Genomic DNA, 15,104 nt, shown 5'->3' on the forward strand with positions numbered 1-15,104 from the left:
AATAGATCCTAAAAAGTATGGTTATGTTCCTATAATGAGAATGCTAAGGACAACAACTCTCCATGAGGTCCATGGCTCTAATAGGGATGTGTTCCCAGCCTTGCAACTTTCTACATATGAATGACATAAGAGGTGGCAACTGGAAGAGGTGGCAATCACCAGCTGACTTCCTGTGTTGTGCTGGAGCATTCTGGGAAGCCTCTTCAGGTCACCTTCCATGTTGAGGTCTCTTCTGGGACAGCTGCAGTCACCTTCTCTCAGTCCCATTGCGCTAGCTGAAGCCCTGTTCCTTAGCTGTTCAGGGCTTTAATAGATCTCCAGTGTCAAGAGGTGAAGGCCCGGAAAAAAACTGGAAAAATTTAGAAAAAAACTGGTTTTTTCCCGTTGTTTTTTTCCTGACGCCTTTTTTGCTTTTTTCCAAAAAATTGGAAAAATTGAAAAAAAAATGATTATGGAACATTTTATTTCAACATGATAAATAAAATATTTTAAGACAAGGTGTTCAAATATTTTCCAAATCATTTCTAAAAAATATGTATAGTATCAGATTATTCTAATTTATGTGCACTAAGGACAAGCAAGTCCTAGGTCATGCCCATTGATTGAAACGTAATCCTACACTCCCTTCTATACACTTCCCCCCTCTTCAATTCTTTATATGAGAATGAGGGTCTTTTAATTTAATACTGTGGTGAGGAAATATGAATAATTTTTACTTCTGGATTTTTAAAAATCGTTTTGTGGAATTTTTTTGTCTGTTCCACATAAACTAGTAAACAGTACAGGAGATTGTTGCTCCATTTGTTACAATTACAAATAAATATTATTTAAAAAGTAAATTCCATTTGCAATAATTATTTGGATACACTATATTTTTAATATGCTAGTTGTGATAATTTCATGCCAAGTAAAATTGTCCATAGTCATATTTTATATTCCTAAAGTAACAGAATGACTTTCAATCTGGAAAAGAAAAAAGAAGTGCTAATGTAGCATTTTTTCCATTTTTCCAAAAATTTCCTTTTTTTCCTGAAAAAAAAAATGGGGGGGGGGGGGGTTCCGAGCTTCAAAATTTCCAGAAATTTTATATCTCTACTCCAGTGTAGCCAGGAGGAGGTGGCAATTTCACATGCATCAGTGCCCTGACATTTCCCTCCAGGCAACAGGGACCCTTCCTTGCATTTTGTTATATACACCAGAATTTAGAAAGTGCTATAAGGAAACAGCTTTGTAGAAGGTATTACTGTAGGAGGTATTACTATAACCTATCATCAGGTTTTTTAAAAGTGGTGACTCTCCTTATGAACTTCATGGAGGAAATGTCCTGGTGTGTATGAGACAGAGAGAGAGGGGGAGGGAGAGGGAGAGATTTGGAATGGTGAAGGGAAATAACACTTCATTTCATGCTGCAGAGTGTCTCCTCTGCAAAGCTATTTTCCGAAAGGCCAGAATCAGGATTCTGTCATGCATAAATGAGCACAGTGCGTAACCTGACATGAAAATACAAACAGCAAAAAATACATGCAGCCCCAGTCCTGTGCACATGTGCTCATAGTAGGGGTACCAGCCTCAAAGTGGGGCCTGGGGATCCTCTGGGATTCCAGTGCATCTCTAGACTACAGAGATCAATTCCCCAGGAGAAAATGGATGCTTTAGAAGATGGGGCTTTATGGCACTGCACGCCACTGCATTGCACGCCCTGTCCTCCCCAGGCTGCTTGTCCAACCTGGATCAGGCAACCCTACTTCCCCCCCATCCCCCACCACTGGCCATGAGAGACTTGGCAGGAACCCCAGCTCAGAGGCAGTTCTACTTTCTGTAGAGGATATTCCCAAGCATGCATGCAACATCAGGTTGTGGCAAAGGGCACAGTACTCGAGCCATACCATACCCTTGCAAAAGAAAACCAGCTTGAAGGTTCACTAAGTTGAAGTGAGAAGAACTGCAAATCAAGGCTCATCAGTTTTCAGGCTTCCTGACCTCAAGGAATCCTTCTGAACATATGAAGCTGCCTTATACTGAATCAGACCCTTGGTCCATCAAAGTCAGTATTGTCTTCTCAGACTGGCAGAGGCTCTCCAGAGTCTCAAGCTGAGGTTTTTCACACCTATTTGCCTGGACCCTTTTTTGGAGATGCCAGTGATTGAACCTGGGACCTTCTGCTTCCCAAGCAGATGCTCTACCACTGAGCCACCGTCCCTCCCCTGGCCACCGTCTGTATCAACCTTGATCATCACAGAGACCCTGTGTATTGCAGAGTCTTGGGAAGTTCACTCTTAATACAACTAGTCACCCCTCCTAGTTGCGCCTCATAGGCAGAGAGTCCTTGAACATACCCAACTGTCCCCCACAGAGGACCATGGCAGAGTGTGGGGGGGGGGACCAGCTATGGATATGCTCTCTTTCAGGAAAGCTCACCAGCTAATCTTCTCCAGGAATCCCTGAGGAGCTTCTGAAGAACCTTGGGATTCCCAGCAATACCAAGTGAAACCAATGGTTTCCCTGCAAACATCTCAGTGTTATCATCTGCAAAACTGGCTAAAATCAGATGCAAAGGTTCCACTAAACTACTGTAAGTACTAGCAAGTTAGGATGCCAATACACAGCAGCTGGCTTCCTGCCTGAGTCAAATGCTGGCATGTAGCCAGTATGGCAGGGATGCCACAAGAGAACTACTAAGAGCCAATTTGTGCTGTCCAAATCTGACCTGCGCTGGCAACCTCACCACATGTGAACAGTGCAAGTGGAACTGACAGATGCAAAATGATGTGTATGTACAGCTAATTCTCTTTATACTTTCTTCTTTTAAAAGGAGAGGGCAGGGCAAGAAGATACCACATCAGTGAGGAAATGAATAGCCTCATTTGCCTCACCATGAATAGGTTGGGTAAGATTAAACCTGGGGGCAGTCGACACAATGTGGAAAGGCCTGGAGACATCCTTTGCACTGGGCAGGGCTGTGAACAAGCAGCATCAACTCAGAACACCAGTCCAGAGCCCGAAGTGGACACTTAGAACACTGTTGGAAGGACAGCATGCTCTGGTGCAGGCATCAGCAGGATCAGGATGTTAGGGGCATAAGGACCACCCCCCTAAACACAGTAACAATACCTGGTTTTATTACTGTTTTATCATACGTGTTAAAGAATATGCTATTAAAATATCAACTGGGAGGACGGCCATTAGGGCAAAAGGGACACTGCTCCACCCAGATCAGCTGCCCCCAGTTCCCGCCCACCTGCCTTTACAGCACATGGGTGGCAGCTTCCTCTATCAGTCTTGCCTTCGTAGGAACTGGGCAAGCAAGTCTCACCTTACAAAAAGACTCACATGCACTGTGGCTCCCCCCCCCCCAAAAAAAAAAAAGATAAACAGGAAAGAGAAGGGAAGGATCTTCATGAGTGGAGAAAATTTCACCCATGAAGAAACAGTGGAGGAGGAATCATGCTAAGGAAATGCTTGGTCAGTAGTTCTCACAGACCAGCAAGGGACTCCAAACAAAACAGAGACCTTCATACTGACAAATAAGCTGCAAGTTGGTACTTAGGTAGAACAGACAGGGATGCTCTGCCACAGCCTAACCAGGTGGTTGCTTTTATCGCCTAAGGAAAAGTTCACCTCTGCTTGGACAAGAGCTCTTCTTCTGAAACCTACTGTCTGGTAAGAGGAGAAGGGTAGACTTTGCTTTGCCATTCAGTGGATCCGCATGTTTTCCCTGGCTGCTGTATCCCTCCTCGCTTAGCCATTGGAACAATTTACTATGACCAAGTTAAGGTAGTCAGTGCATTAACTGCCCATTTGCTGAATTAGAACTATGTCTGTAAAAACATAGAAATAGACTTTTTTATATATATATATAATTTATTTACTTAGCAGATCTGTACCGCATGATTCCTCCAGGTTACCAGGCCCAATGGAACCAGCTGCCATTAGGACAGTGAGAATGCTGCTCAGCTACAAGAGGCATTTTGCCTCTTTCATTATTTCAGTGCATGCTTTGGGGATAAGTAGCCAGACCCAATTTTAACTGGATTAACTTGCACCCAATAAGCATGCTGAGCTGGTAATTAACATGCGTTGAGGCTCCACTGCCCTCTGAACTTCTGGGAACTTTCTGAGTCTGAACAGAGCTTAAAGGAAGTACATTTTTGTGTCATAAATAGCAAGCCTATTCTTGCATTTTTAACTCACATGCATGCCTATCCGAAATCTGAAAAGAATGAAGCAAACTGTGTTTGAGAATTCCAACTGAACTCCACTGTTGCACCAATTACTATCAGGGCTTTTTTTGTAGCAGGAACTCCTTTGCATATTAGGCCACACCTCCCTGATATAGCCAATCCGCCAAGCTTATAGGGCTCTTAGTACAGCACCAAGAGAAATGGCTACATCAAGGGGGTGTGGCCTAATATGCAAAGGAGTTCCTGCTACAAAAAAAGCCCTGATTATTATTATTCAATTGAAATTGTTGGTTGGAGTTTGCTCCTCAAGACATTTTGCTACTCAAGAGGCTGGAAAAAATAAAGAGGAACTCAATTTGGCCTCATCCTCACCTACTGGTGACCAGTGGGACTCTCTCCACTGCCTAATCTAAGCCTTCCATCTCAAGGACTGGCCACAGTTCCTTCATCACAAAAATCCTCCAGCATATATGGTGAGATGACCTTTAATCATGACAACAAGAGGGAATAACGACAGTAAGAACCATTTGAACAGAGGTTCAAACAGCCCTGATGAAGTTTGGTAGCTGTTGGACTCTGCAAGACAAAGACTGACTTAAGATGCTGACCTTAAGCCAGCTGCTGTGCCCTCTAAATGGACATCACACCAGATTGCATCAGATATGCATGCATGGCAGGTAGCTTTTTGTCTGCATTGATAAATGGCTTGTACATTTCCATTTCTAAAACTTTGTACCAATCATTAGCGTAGCTTGCCTTCTTGAAGGATACAGGAGATAAAGAAAAACATCATTGACCAAAGCAATCATGTCACTTAGGCTAATTATTGACCAGGGTTGCCAAATACTTTGTATCTAAAAGGGTCAATCCTCATCTCAAAGCATCAGTGGCATAAAATAAAACAGATGCCTCCCATTTCCATACTTCATCTGTCTATTTCATAATAGGTGTCCTTTATACAGGATGCAAATCCAGAAAGTAATGCAAAGCCAACAATCCTCTGTGCCACAGACAGCAATGAGAAAAAGCATTACTACAAGGTTAGGAAAATGTCCCTCACCACCGAAACTAGCAGGAGAGCAAAAAGAGATGCAACAATTCATACAACCACCACACAAGTGAGCAGACACAGGACAAGCAGCTAAACTGTGGGCTGTTTTTAACCATTCCCTCAGGCAGGCTCTCTTTTTGTTTCAGAGCCCAAATGGGAGAACTGCTCTGGGGTAGCTTGAAAGGAAGAATCTGGCAAGTGCCATGAGACATCCCTCTAACGTGGCAATTTTCTCCTTCAAGTGTCCCCTTCACATTATCTCAGCCAAGATGATTGGTAACATACATTTGCTGAGATAACCATCTTCATCCTCAGCTAGAAAGATCAGTGGGTAGATCTGGTACTCGTCTTCTTGTGGTCTAATCTATCTCACCAGGTTACTGCGATAAGCAGCATTAAAAAGTCTATGAGCAATAACAACAGCTTCAGCAACAGGTCTGAATGGGGCCCCTTGACAATGAATAATCAATTGGTATTAACAGGACCACAGCAAGGAAGGATATACTTGAGACTTCTACTGGAGATTTTTTTATTTAATCCCTTGTGTTGGGGTGAACCAAGCAGCTGATCTTTGCATTCCAGTAACTGCATACAAACCCATCCTTCAGACAAAATAAATTAATGGAAACATGGTTTTATTTGACAGTCATTAATAGTTTTCTTCCAAGAAAAGTATCCATGTGTTCAAAGCTAACATGGGCCATTTTCCACCAGGCTCAATGCTGTTGGAAAAGAGGGGGGGGGGGGTTGTCCTGTTTCTCCACGGCATCAAGGTACATTTCCCAGCTTTTCACTGACTTTTCTCAACTGCGTTTTGCTGTCAAGTCCTCAGAAAGACTGCAGTAAACCTGGATGACTGCCATGAGGGTAGCAAAGTTCAGGCCTTTCCACGTGCAATACAGCCATTTTCCCTGGTGCTGCCACCTCAGCGGCCATTTCCTCCCCCCACTATTGAGGAGCTTTTGGGGGTAGTAATCAATAACTGAATATCATTGATCACAAAAGCTTGCCTTATACTGACTCAGACCATTTGTCCATCAAGGTCAATACTGTCTACTCAGACTGTCAGCAGCTCTCCAGGTTGTTAGGTAGAGGTCTTTCACATCGCCTACTACCTGATCCTCTCATCTGGAGATGCCAGGGACTGAACCTGGGACCTTCTGCATGCAAAGCAGATGATCTATCACTGAGCTGTGGCCCCTCCCTAGATCATTATATCAGTATACTGTAAACCAGTATGTGTAACTGGTTCTCTAAATTCCCACATGTCATCTTTATAAAAAAAAATTAAGGCTCCAGCTTCATCTGTTGCAGAGATATAAAGGGAAAGGTATATGTTCACAAGGAAAAGGGCCAGGCACTTTAAAAGAATTAAAGCTGAGAATTCAGCAAACCTGTTACACATAATGTTATAACAGTATAGAAGACAGACGATGAAGACGACGAGAAAAAGATTGGATTTATACCCTGCCCTTCATTACCTGAAGGAGTCTCAGAGCGGTTTACAAACTCCTTTCCTCTCCCTTTCCCACAACAGACACCCTGAGAGAGCTCTCCAAGAACTGCTCTTGAGAACAACTCTGAGAGAGTTATGACTGACTCCAGCAGTTGCATGAGAAGGAGTGGGGAATCGAAACTGGTTCTTCTAGATAAAGAGTCTGCGCACTTAACCACTACACCAAACTCTCTATATCTCTGTAAGTGAATATCATTATAGATATCATTTGTTTTTAAAAACTGAAAAAGCTCCAGTGGCCTGGCGGGAGGGCATGCTTACCAAGACACTGGCACAGGGAACGCTGCCATGTGGGAGCCCTCGCTGTCGCTGCTCTGTGCTGGCAGCCATACCTACCAAAGGGAAACCACACAAGCCTGTTCCCATGTGAAAGTCACCACAGTTCCACTGGTGTCAGAGAATGGGATATATAAATACACCAGCTCACAGTTAGCTCAATTCTTTTTTACTTATTTAGAAATTTTTATAAGGCTTCTCCAGGAACCTGCCCAAGGTAACTTGACAAAAGATAAATAATTACAATCCAGCATTTTTTTTTTAAAAAAAAGCCCCAGCTTCAGCATAAAAACAGATCACTGACAGCTTATAATACCAGTTTCCATACTAAAATAGCATCAAATTAATTTTAAATTAAATTACTGTTAATTAAAAGCCCGGGTAAAGGGAAGAGATATAGGCACCAGGAGAGCCCAAGAAGAGCATTCCATGAATGACGGGCCACTGCTGAAAGTTCTGTCTCTGGTTGCCACCTGCCTCGCTTCCAAAGATGGGGGCATGGGGAGCAGGACTTTTCAGGCAGTTCTTAACTGGCGGGCTGGGCAATACAGGAGGAGGCACTACTTTTATAGTAGCCTCGCCCCCAAGACACTTAGGGCTTGAAAGGGAAGAATCAGCTCCTTGAATTGGGCCTGAAAACAAACAGGCAGCCATTGCCAATCTTTGAGTGTTGGGGTGAAAAGATTACTGTATTCTGCCCCCCAATAGCTTGGCTGCTGCATTTTGGACAAAGTGTCCAGATCATTTTCAAAGGCATCCCCACATAAAGCACATTACTGTAATCTAAATTGGATGTAATCAGAGCGCAGATCATGGTGGCCAGACCACTCTTTCAGAAATAGCCATAGCTGGTATATCAGCTGAAGCCAAAAAAAGGCACCTGGTGCTCAGCTGCTCAGAGGCCAGTTCCCTCCCCAATGCATGATGTGAAACCTTCAACAGAACTGACTGAAGTAATCCCTATTTGAGTCAATGAAAAACTCCAGATGATGACTCTGTACCACGTGGGAGGGCAATGTTTCACCTAAACCAGAAGCCCAGCATCAGGAGTATGTAGGTCCTTGCTAAGGAGAAACAGATCACATATCAAGATGCATGACATCTCTCTGCCCCCATGTCTGCATAAGTGGGAATTTTGGTGATAGCTATGGGCACTCATGCACTAATGTATCCCTCTTATACAAAGAACAACTAGCCTAGGCTAATAACAAAATAGGAAAGGAAAACAGATATCATTTTCTCTCAGGCATTCTACCATAGATACGCACAAACAGTAGCCCACTATTACAGCTGGAGCTACAGAAAAGACACACCAAAATGGGGCCTTCCTGAGAACATGAACCTATATCTCAAGGTACAGCCCTTGAACATCCTCTGTATATCCCCCACTAAGCACTTTGAGGGCCAGATACTGGATCAATAGCTCTCTTAATTTTAAACGGATATAGGAGCACAACCACCTTTACTGGTGAGCGCTTAGTATTCCTTCTTATGATTGCTTCTTCAAAAATCAGGCCCAGGGCATACACAAATGGAAAACTAAGACCAACAGCCTAACTTCCAACTCATTAGATGGAATGTACAAGTATATTTTTACCTTAGGGCCATCAGTGAGCAAATATGACTAGGGCATGTGGAGAGAAAATAGCAGCATACTCCAAATGAGCACCTAACTGCAGCAGACTTTACTATTCTAATGTTACCTCTCTTAGGCTTCCCAATCCCCAGGTCCCAGTGGGGGATCCCCCAGTTCTACAGGCTCCACCCTGCCCCCAGCCAGCTGGCCAGCAGGGGGAAGCCCTGTTCCCACAGCCACCATGTACCTCTAGATCTCTGGCAGGTTTAGAAACCAGCAAACAGGTCCCATTTTAAAATGTGTGTGTGTGCCTTTACATTTAAACAGGAAGCAAGAAGTACTTTATGGGGAAGGGTCAGCAGCAAAGCCTCCTAAGAGCACAGTCCCTCAGTTTGTTTTGGTTTTATTTCAGAGCAAGTAAGTGTGTGCGAGTGTGTGTGAAAGAGAGCAGTGTAGCCCCTGTACTTTTCAGAGGTCCTTGTGGAGGAACCAGAGCCAGTAAGTGTGTGCGTGTGTGGGAGTGTGTGTGTGTGTGTGTGTGAGAGAGTGTGTGTGTGAGTAGTTAGTCACAATAATTCTGTGAAGTAGTTAGGTTACGAAACAGTAACTCACCCCAACTATCATCATAGAGAAGTGGGGATTCAGATGCAGAACTCCACCATCCGAAGCACATGTGCCAACCACTGCACATCACAAAAGCACTTTGCCATACGCCATGCTGTGCTCCAATTCAAATTGGGGCAATGGAGCTTGGGGAGAGTTCCTCACTTCCTCTCCATGCTGGTAATTAAAACAGTCCCAACATACCACACAAAAATCCAGAAGGAGAAAACAGACAGGAACCATCTTTGTTCCCCTTCCCCCACTGTTTCAGAAAAACAGGATGGGGATCCAAAGGAGAATGGAGTCACTTCCCACTGGTGAAATTGTGCCCCCCTCTGAGTACCATAGTCCTTTGCAAATGCCACTGCCCTTCAAAAAAAAAGTTGTCTGATGTGGGTTGGCCCCAAATAACTCAAGCCTCTGCCAGTGGATCAGCCTTACAAAGAATTTGTTTAGCAGTGAAAATTCTGGAACCTCCAATGCTATTCAGAAACTCAACACCTGATTTTTTTTGGAGAAACACTTAGGGCTTTTATACCACTTAAGTTAATTAATATGTATTTTGATTCAGCTTTTAATATATGTACTATAAGCTCTAATGGGCTGTATGTTTGCAGAGATGTTTGGAGTGCAGACTTCCTGAGTGTCATTGTGAGCCTCAGTTCTTTCCTCCTGAAAACCCTGATGTTTCTCAGAAGGACAAAAGTGGCTAGAGAGACTACATACAGGCCTCCAATACACTGGGGTTCTGGATGTAGCTGGCTGTTGTCCTCCTCTGTCTGATCAATCTTCTCCATCTCTGTCCTCCGGGTGGCCCTAAGTTTGTTTCCAGCAAAAGGGTTGACCTTTCCTGTTCTGCTGCTAGATGTGTTTGGGTTGCCAGATTTTGCTAGCTGTGTTTAGGATCTGATCGGCTATCTGAGAGCATGTTGCTGCAAGCATGAGCAGCCCCTCCTATCAGCTGGGTCAGGGATGCCTCTCATAACTGGGCTCTTTGTGTTATAGACGGCATAAAATTAGGTGACATCACCATGCTGTTGTGCAGTCGCCATTGTAGATTAACACCTTCCATACATGACTCATTTGGAGTCATCCACAGTTCACAACAGCCCACTTATGGGGCAGATTCAGAGATTCCAAGGTTGCTGCAGGAGCATCTGTTAGAGTTGCAAGTCCGGGGCTTTTTTTCTGTAGCAGGAACTCCTTTGCATGTTAGGCCATACACTCCTGATGTAACCAATCCTCCAAGAGCTTACAGAGCTCTTATTACAGGGCCTACTGTAAGCTCTCGGAGGATTGGCTACATCAGGGGTGTATTGCAAAGGAGCTCCTGCTACAAAAAAAGCCCTGGTTGCAACCCTCTCTGTCATTTGTATATCTGTTCTCACATGGTCTAATTTTTGGCATTGGAAACACACAGGACTGCAACCCATGCTCTGCTGGTTGCAGGGCCATGGGATTTAGCCAACCACAGCGGGCAGATGTGAGACCTTCCTGCCCTCTTCCTCTGTATGCTTTAATCAGCATATTTTCTCCTGAAAAGGGCCTTAGCTTGAGAGCAAACCTCCCTGCTGACTAAGCAATGGTATTATTTTTCCTTATCAACAAAAAGAATCTCCACAATACAGAATCATTTGTTGTTCAAAGTCTAAGCCCAATGAAGTTCTTAATGCAGAGGAATTCGTCTTTCTAGCTAATGTGGCAACACGTCTCTCCCATATGGGGTTTTGATCTATGCTGTTCTATTATTTAGATTTTAATATGTCTATTGCAAGTTAAGGAAAGGAAGTTATCATATTTTGTAAATCTGTCTCCGATCATTAAAATCCCCAAAAGTCAAGCTTGTACAAACAGAAATTCTTCTGTCTTGACAGTGCCTCTACACTTGCATATCTCTGCCCAATGAAAAATTCCAGGCAATCTTCCACCATCCCCCAAGTGGAAAGTAAACGTCACTCCTGTTTCACAGTTACTTTTGGGTTTTCCTGCTTCCTCTCAGGCACATCAGGAGATGGTCACGCAACCAGATGTTACTGAACATTTCTGTGATATAAAACCTTTCTCCCTATAAAGACAGACAAGCTTTCTAGCACTTGGACTACCCAAACTGCTTTAAGAGAAATGAATTTCTCACTCTGTTCTTGGCTGAAAGTGGATGACACTTTTTCTACACCAATGATTCATAAGTGGGGGGGGGAGAGAACAGAGGCCTTCCTACAGGGGCAATCAGAACACTGGGGGACAAATAGTGGGCACTTGGGATTTTTGGCTGCCTCTTCTCCTCACCTACTTCTGGACAGCCAGCAAAGGAGAATTGAATAAAGCTTCTGGTGGTAAAACACCACATTCTTCCAGCTGCATTTCACCTACAAATTTCCCTCCATTTGAGATTGCCAGCCTGACTGTGCTGATTTACATAACAGTAACCTCAAGGCTTGACTACTGCAATGTACTTTACAGGGGGCTGCTGTTGAAGACAACACAGAAACGTCACCTGGCGCAGAATGTTTATTATCAGGGGCTAGCAGTAGGGAACATACTACTCTGGTTTTACAAGCACTGCACTAGTTACCTATGATGCTTCCACAGCCAGGTTAAAAGCTACTGTTTGGGTAGTATTCCTTGATCCTTCCTGTTCCTGGTTTTTAGCATTCTACAGCGTGGAGTTAGGAAGTATTCAAAATTCTTCTTGATCAGTTGCCCAAAGAACATGATCTCCCACATACCTCAACATTAACAGTTAAGAACTTCAAAAGTTCTTTATAAACTATGTAACCGGCGCATTTTGAAATCATTAATGCTCTTACCACACAAGTCACAGGACTACATTTATTCGTTTTAAACACTCTTTACAAACAGGGTTGTAATTCAGAGTTTAAAGTAAAGGAGAACAGGTTGTAAACAAAACATATTGTCCATAACTCTAAATGGTTCTTCTTCTGAAGGGGACTGCCACGACAACACAATGTTTTCCTGTCAGGAAGAGGAAAGCCGGACTGTTCTGATGGCTATAAACATATTTTGTGGATGGACCCTTACTGTTACCCCCATCAACCCACATAGGTACAGATTATATTCTTAGATGAGAACGCATTCCAAATGACAATCCTTTCTTTGCAGCAGGTACCAAATTCAATCCTTCCTGTTAACTTGTTTTTGACATTTATCAGAGAAGGGTTATAATCACCAGCAGAATTGCTCCCATTCTATGGCATCAATTTCTAAGTACTCTTCAAAACGTTCAAGGAGGGGAACGGATGCCACTCTTCGCTTAAGTGCAAAATTAAAGTTCAGATCCAACATCCTGATCTTCAATGGCTGATCCACAAAGAATCCCTATAAGCATATTATTTCTGCTAAGAAACCTCCACATGCATTACTACACCACAGTAAAATGGATGCGCGCAGGTCACTCTTTTCCTACACTGAAGTCTCACTTTTTCTCAAAGGAACTTGCCTCTGAGTAGTTTTAGGATCATAGGCCCAAACGAGTATCTCCCCCCCTCCGCATCAGTGATCATTTAACACCAAAGAAGAAGAACGGAGCTTGGGCTACAAAGTGCCGGCCGACCAGTTCACCCACACAGGTTGACCCCTTTACACAGAGATCACGCCTTCCGATCATCCAAGGGAAGCACTTGCAGCGCTGCTTCCCCCGGTGGGAAGGAAGCAGCAGCAGTTGGTTTGCCACCTTAAACTTACTCCTCATAGGCCGCCTCGCCTGCTGTGCTTTCCACTCTCGCCGGGAGCAATAACGGGCCAGCGCCAGACAGCAGGGCGGATGCACGTGGAGCCCCGATCTGATACCAGACCCAAAATGAAGTATTTATTTTTGTTAAAAACAAAACAAAACCTGCAAGCAGCGAAAACGCACCGAGAGACTCGCGCCCCGATTTGCATGAACACTGCCTGGAAACAACACCCGGCTCCCTCCACCCTGCCAGCCAACTCCGTTTCCGAGCAGCCCCCTCGAAAGCCAGCAGTGTCTGTCAGCGGTTCCCAGCCAACCACCGGCCGCTCCTTGCGTGGGCTGATGCGAGGGGGGGGGGGGGAGAGATCCGGCGGCTTCAGTGTCCCCGCGCGCTCCCACCCTTCGCATCTGCCCAAGCGCAGGATCGGCTCCGGCGGCTCACTTGCCTAGTCCGGCCCGTCGCCTCCACCAGCGGCTGGACCCTCCGAGGCGGTAAGGAAGTGAGCGCGCCCAGCCTCTCGTCTCGCCCTACAAGGACAAGCCAAATCCAAGGAGACAGCATCCGCCCTGCAAGCAACAGCTGGGCGTCCGTCGCCCAGAGCTCCCGCTTCGGGGACGAGAGTTGCTCGGAGCAAGCTTGCCGAGCCGGTTGCCTTACCTTCTCCTCGGACTCAACAGCGGGCAGATGGAAGGTGGCGATGGATCCCCAGCAGGAAGGGAGGCGGCGAGGTATAGCGGCAGCAGCAGCAAAAAGCAAGCCCGGCTCAGTCACGCTGCAGAGGCGGAGAGGGGAAGCAGGGGCGGGGTCCGGAGCCTTGGGCTCCGGCACCGCTAGGAAGGAAGGAAGGAGGGAAAAGCAAGAGAGCGCGATTCCCAGACTAAATTGTGGGCTGATTGTGACGTAACAGTCGTGGCGGGGAGGCAAAGAGGAAGAGATCTGGCAAGGGGCGTGCATGACGTCATGATGCCCGGGCCCTGTAACCAAAGCGAGAGAAAGCGGACATTTGGAGAGGGCCTGCGAGAGCCGGCATCTGCCTGTCGCTTTAACGCTCAGCCCGCCCCATGCATTATTTTTCACCCTCGCAGATGCATTTTTCTTTGGAAATTAATCGCACTGAAGTCCATGGGGGTTTACAGGCTGCAATTCCGTGTAGATCATTTTAGAGGAGCAGCCGTGTTAGTCTTGTTGCCCGAAACTATAAACCGGAGCGCTATTGTAGATTAAAGAGTATACAGTTTCGTGGATTATAGGTTATTATACATGATCCTGTGTAGAGGTAGGCGTGTCGCCACCCACCTCGGCATAGGATTGGGCTCCACTTTGAATAGGATTGAAGTTTACTGAAGAGTAAATTCCAGTGTAGCTGGTTTTTCTTTCAGTTAAATATGTGTCAATCGAAGGGGCTTTCCTCCACCCCACCCCCCGCTGAAAAGCAATTCAGAGAATGCAAACCGTTGCCTATGTACCTAGGAGCAAATTTTACGGAATTCAGCGGGGATTTGCTCCGGGGGGGGGGGGAACCCCCACAAACAGGCGGCACAAGTTTAAGTAACTGTAAACTTCCCGCGGTTCCACGTCTAGGAACAGACTTCCAAGGCATGCGAGACGCCGGCTTCAAAACTGCCAATTAACAAGGATCGCCACCTAAAGTTTGGTGTCTTCAGATGAGACTACCTTTTCGAAGGGTTCAGCAGGCAGTCTGGGCAAGGAAAGGAAGAGGAGAGGCCCAAGTAACTCAATTAGTGGCACGATTCCCCCGGATCCTAATCAAGCTACTCGCGAGTAAGCCTTCTGGATCTCCCGACCCTTTATCTTTCGCACTTTACAAGGCGCTTTCTAGGATGTAAGATAAATAAACCTGCCCCGATTTGACCTCAGCGACGGCGAGGGGGACTGCCTGGGGTAGTGGGCGGGGTGCAGGGATTCTCTCCGGGGTCCTAGAGGGGTTGGAGCTAAATCTCAAGCAGTCAGAGCCGGGAAGGGGCGGGGACGGCGCGCAGGTGCTGTTGGCTGCTCCTGCGGGAGACTTGCACTTTGCAGTTCCACCTCCACGCTGGCTGCCCCTTTGCTCCTGGGCGCACAGACCGCCTCTTAGCCTCACATTCCCTCCCGAGTCCAGACGGGGTGAACTCAGGCAACGGCTCTCTGGTTCCCTGCAGGGGGAGGGGAGGTCGAAGGCTCGTCCTTGGCTCCGATCCTTTCTCTTTCC

General features: G+C 45.6%; 1 protein-coding gene across 2 annotated transcripts in view; it reads right to left on the reverse strand.

Moving 5' to 3' along the window:
- ELOVL5 (ELOVL fatty acid elongase 5) overlaps nucleotides 1-13,652 on the reverse strand; it is a 72,627-nt gene extending 58,975 nt beyond the window's left edge. Inside the window, exon 1 of one of the 2 annotated variants that reach the window (XM_060235105.1) lies at nucleotides 13,553-13,652. The gene's annotated coding sequence lies outside the window, so the exon portion shown is untranslated. Of the gene's footprint in view, nucleotides 1-12,905; nucleotides 13,013-13,552 lie in introns of those variants that run through there. The other variant, XM_060235110.1, reaches the window with a different exon arrangement.
- Between the last annotated feature and the right edge of the window lie 1,452 nt (nucleotides 13,653-15,104).

Source organism: Heteronotia binoei, chromosome 1 (genome assembly GCF_032191835.1).
Source record: "Heteronotia binoei isolate CCM8104 ecotype False Entrance Well chromosome 1, APGP_CSIRO_Hbin_v1, whole genome shotgun sequence".
In the NCBI taxonomy this organism is placed as follows: Eukaryota; Metazoa; Chordata; class Lepidosauria; order Squamata; family Gekkonidae; genus Heteronotia; species Heteronotia binoei.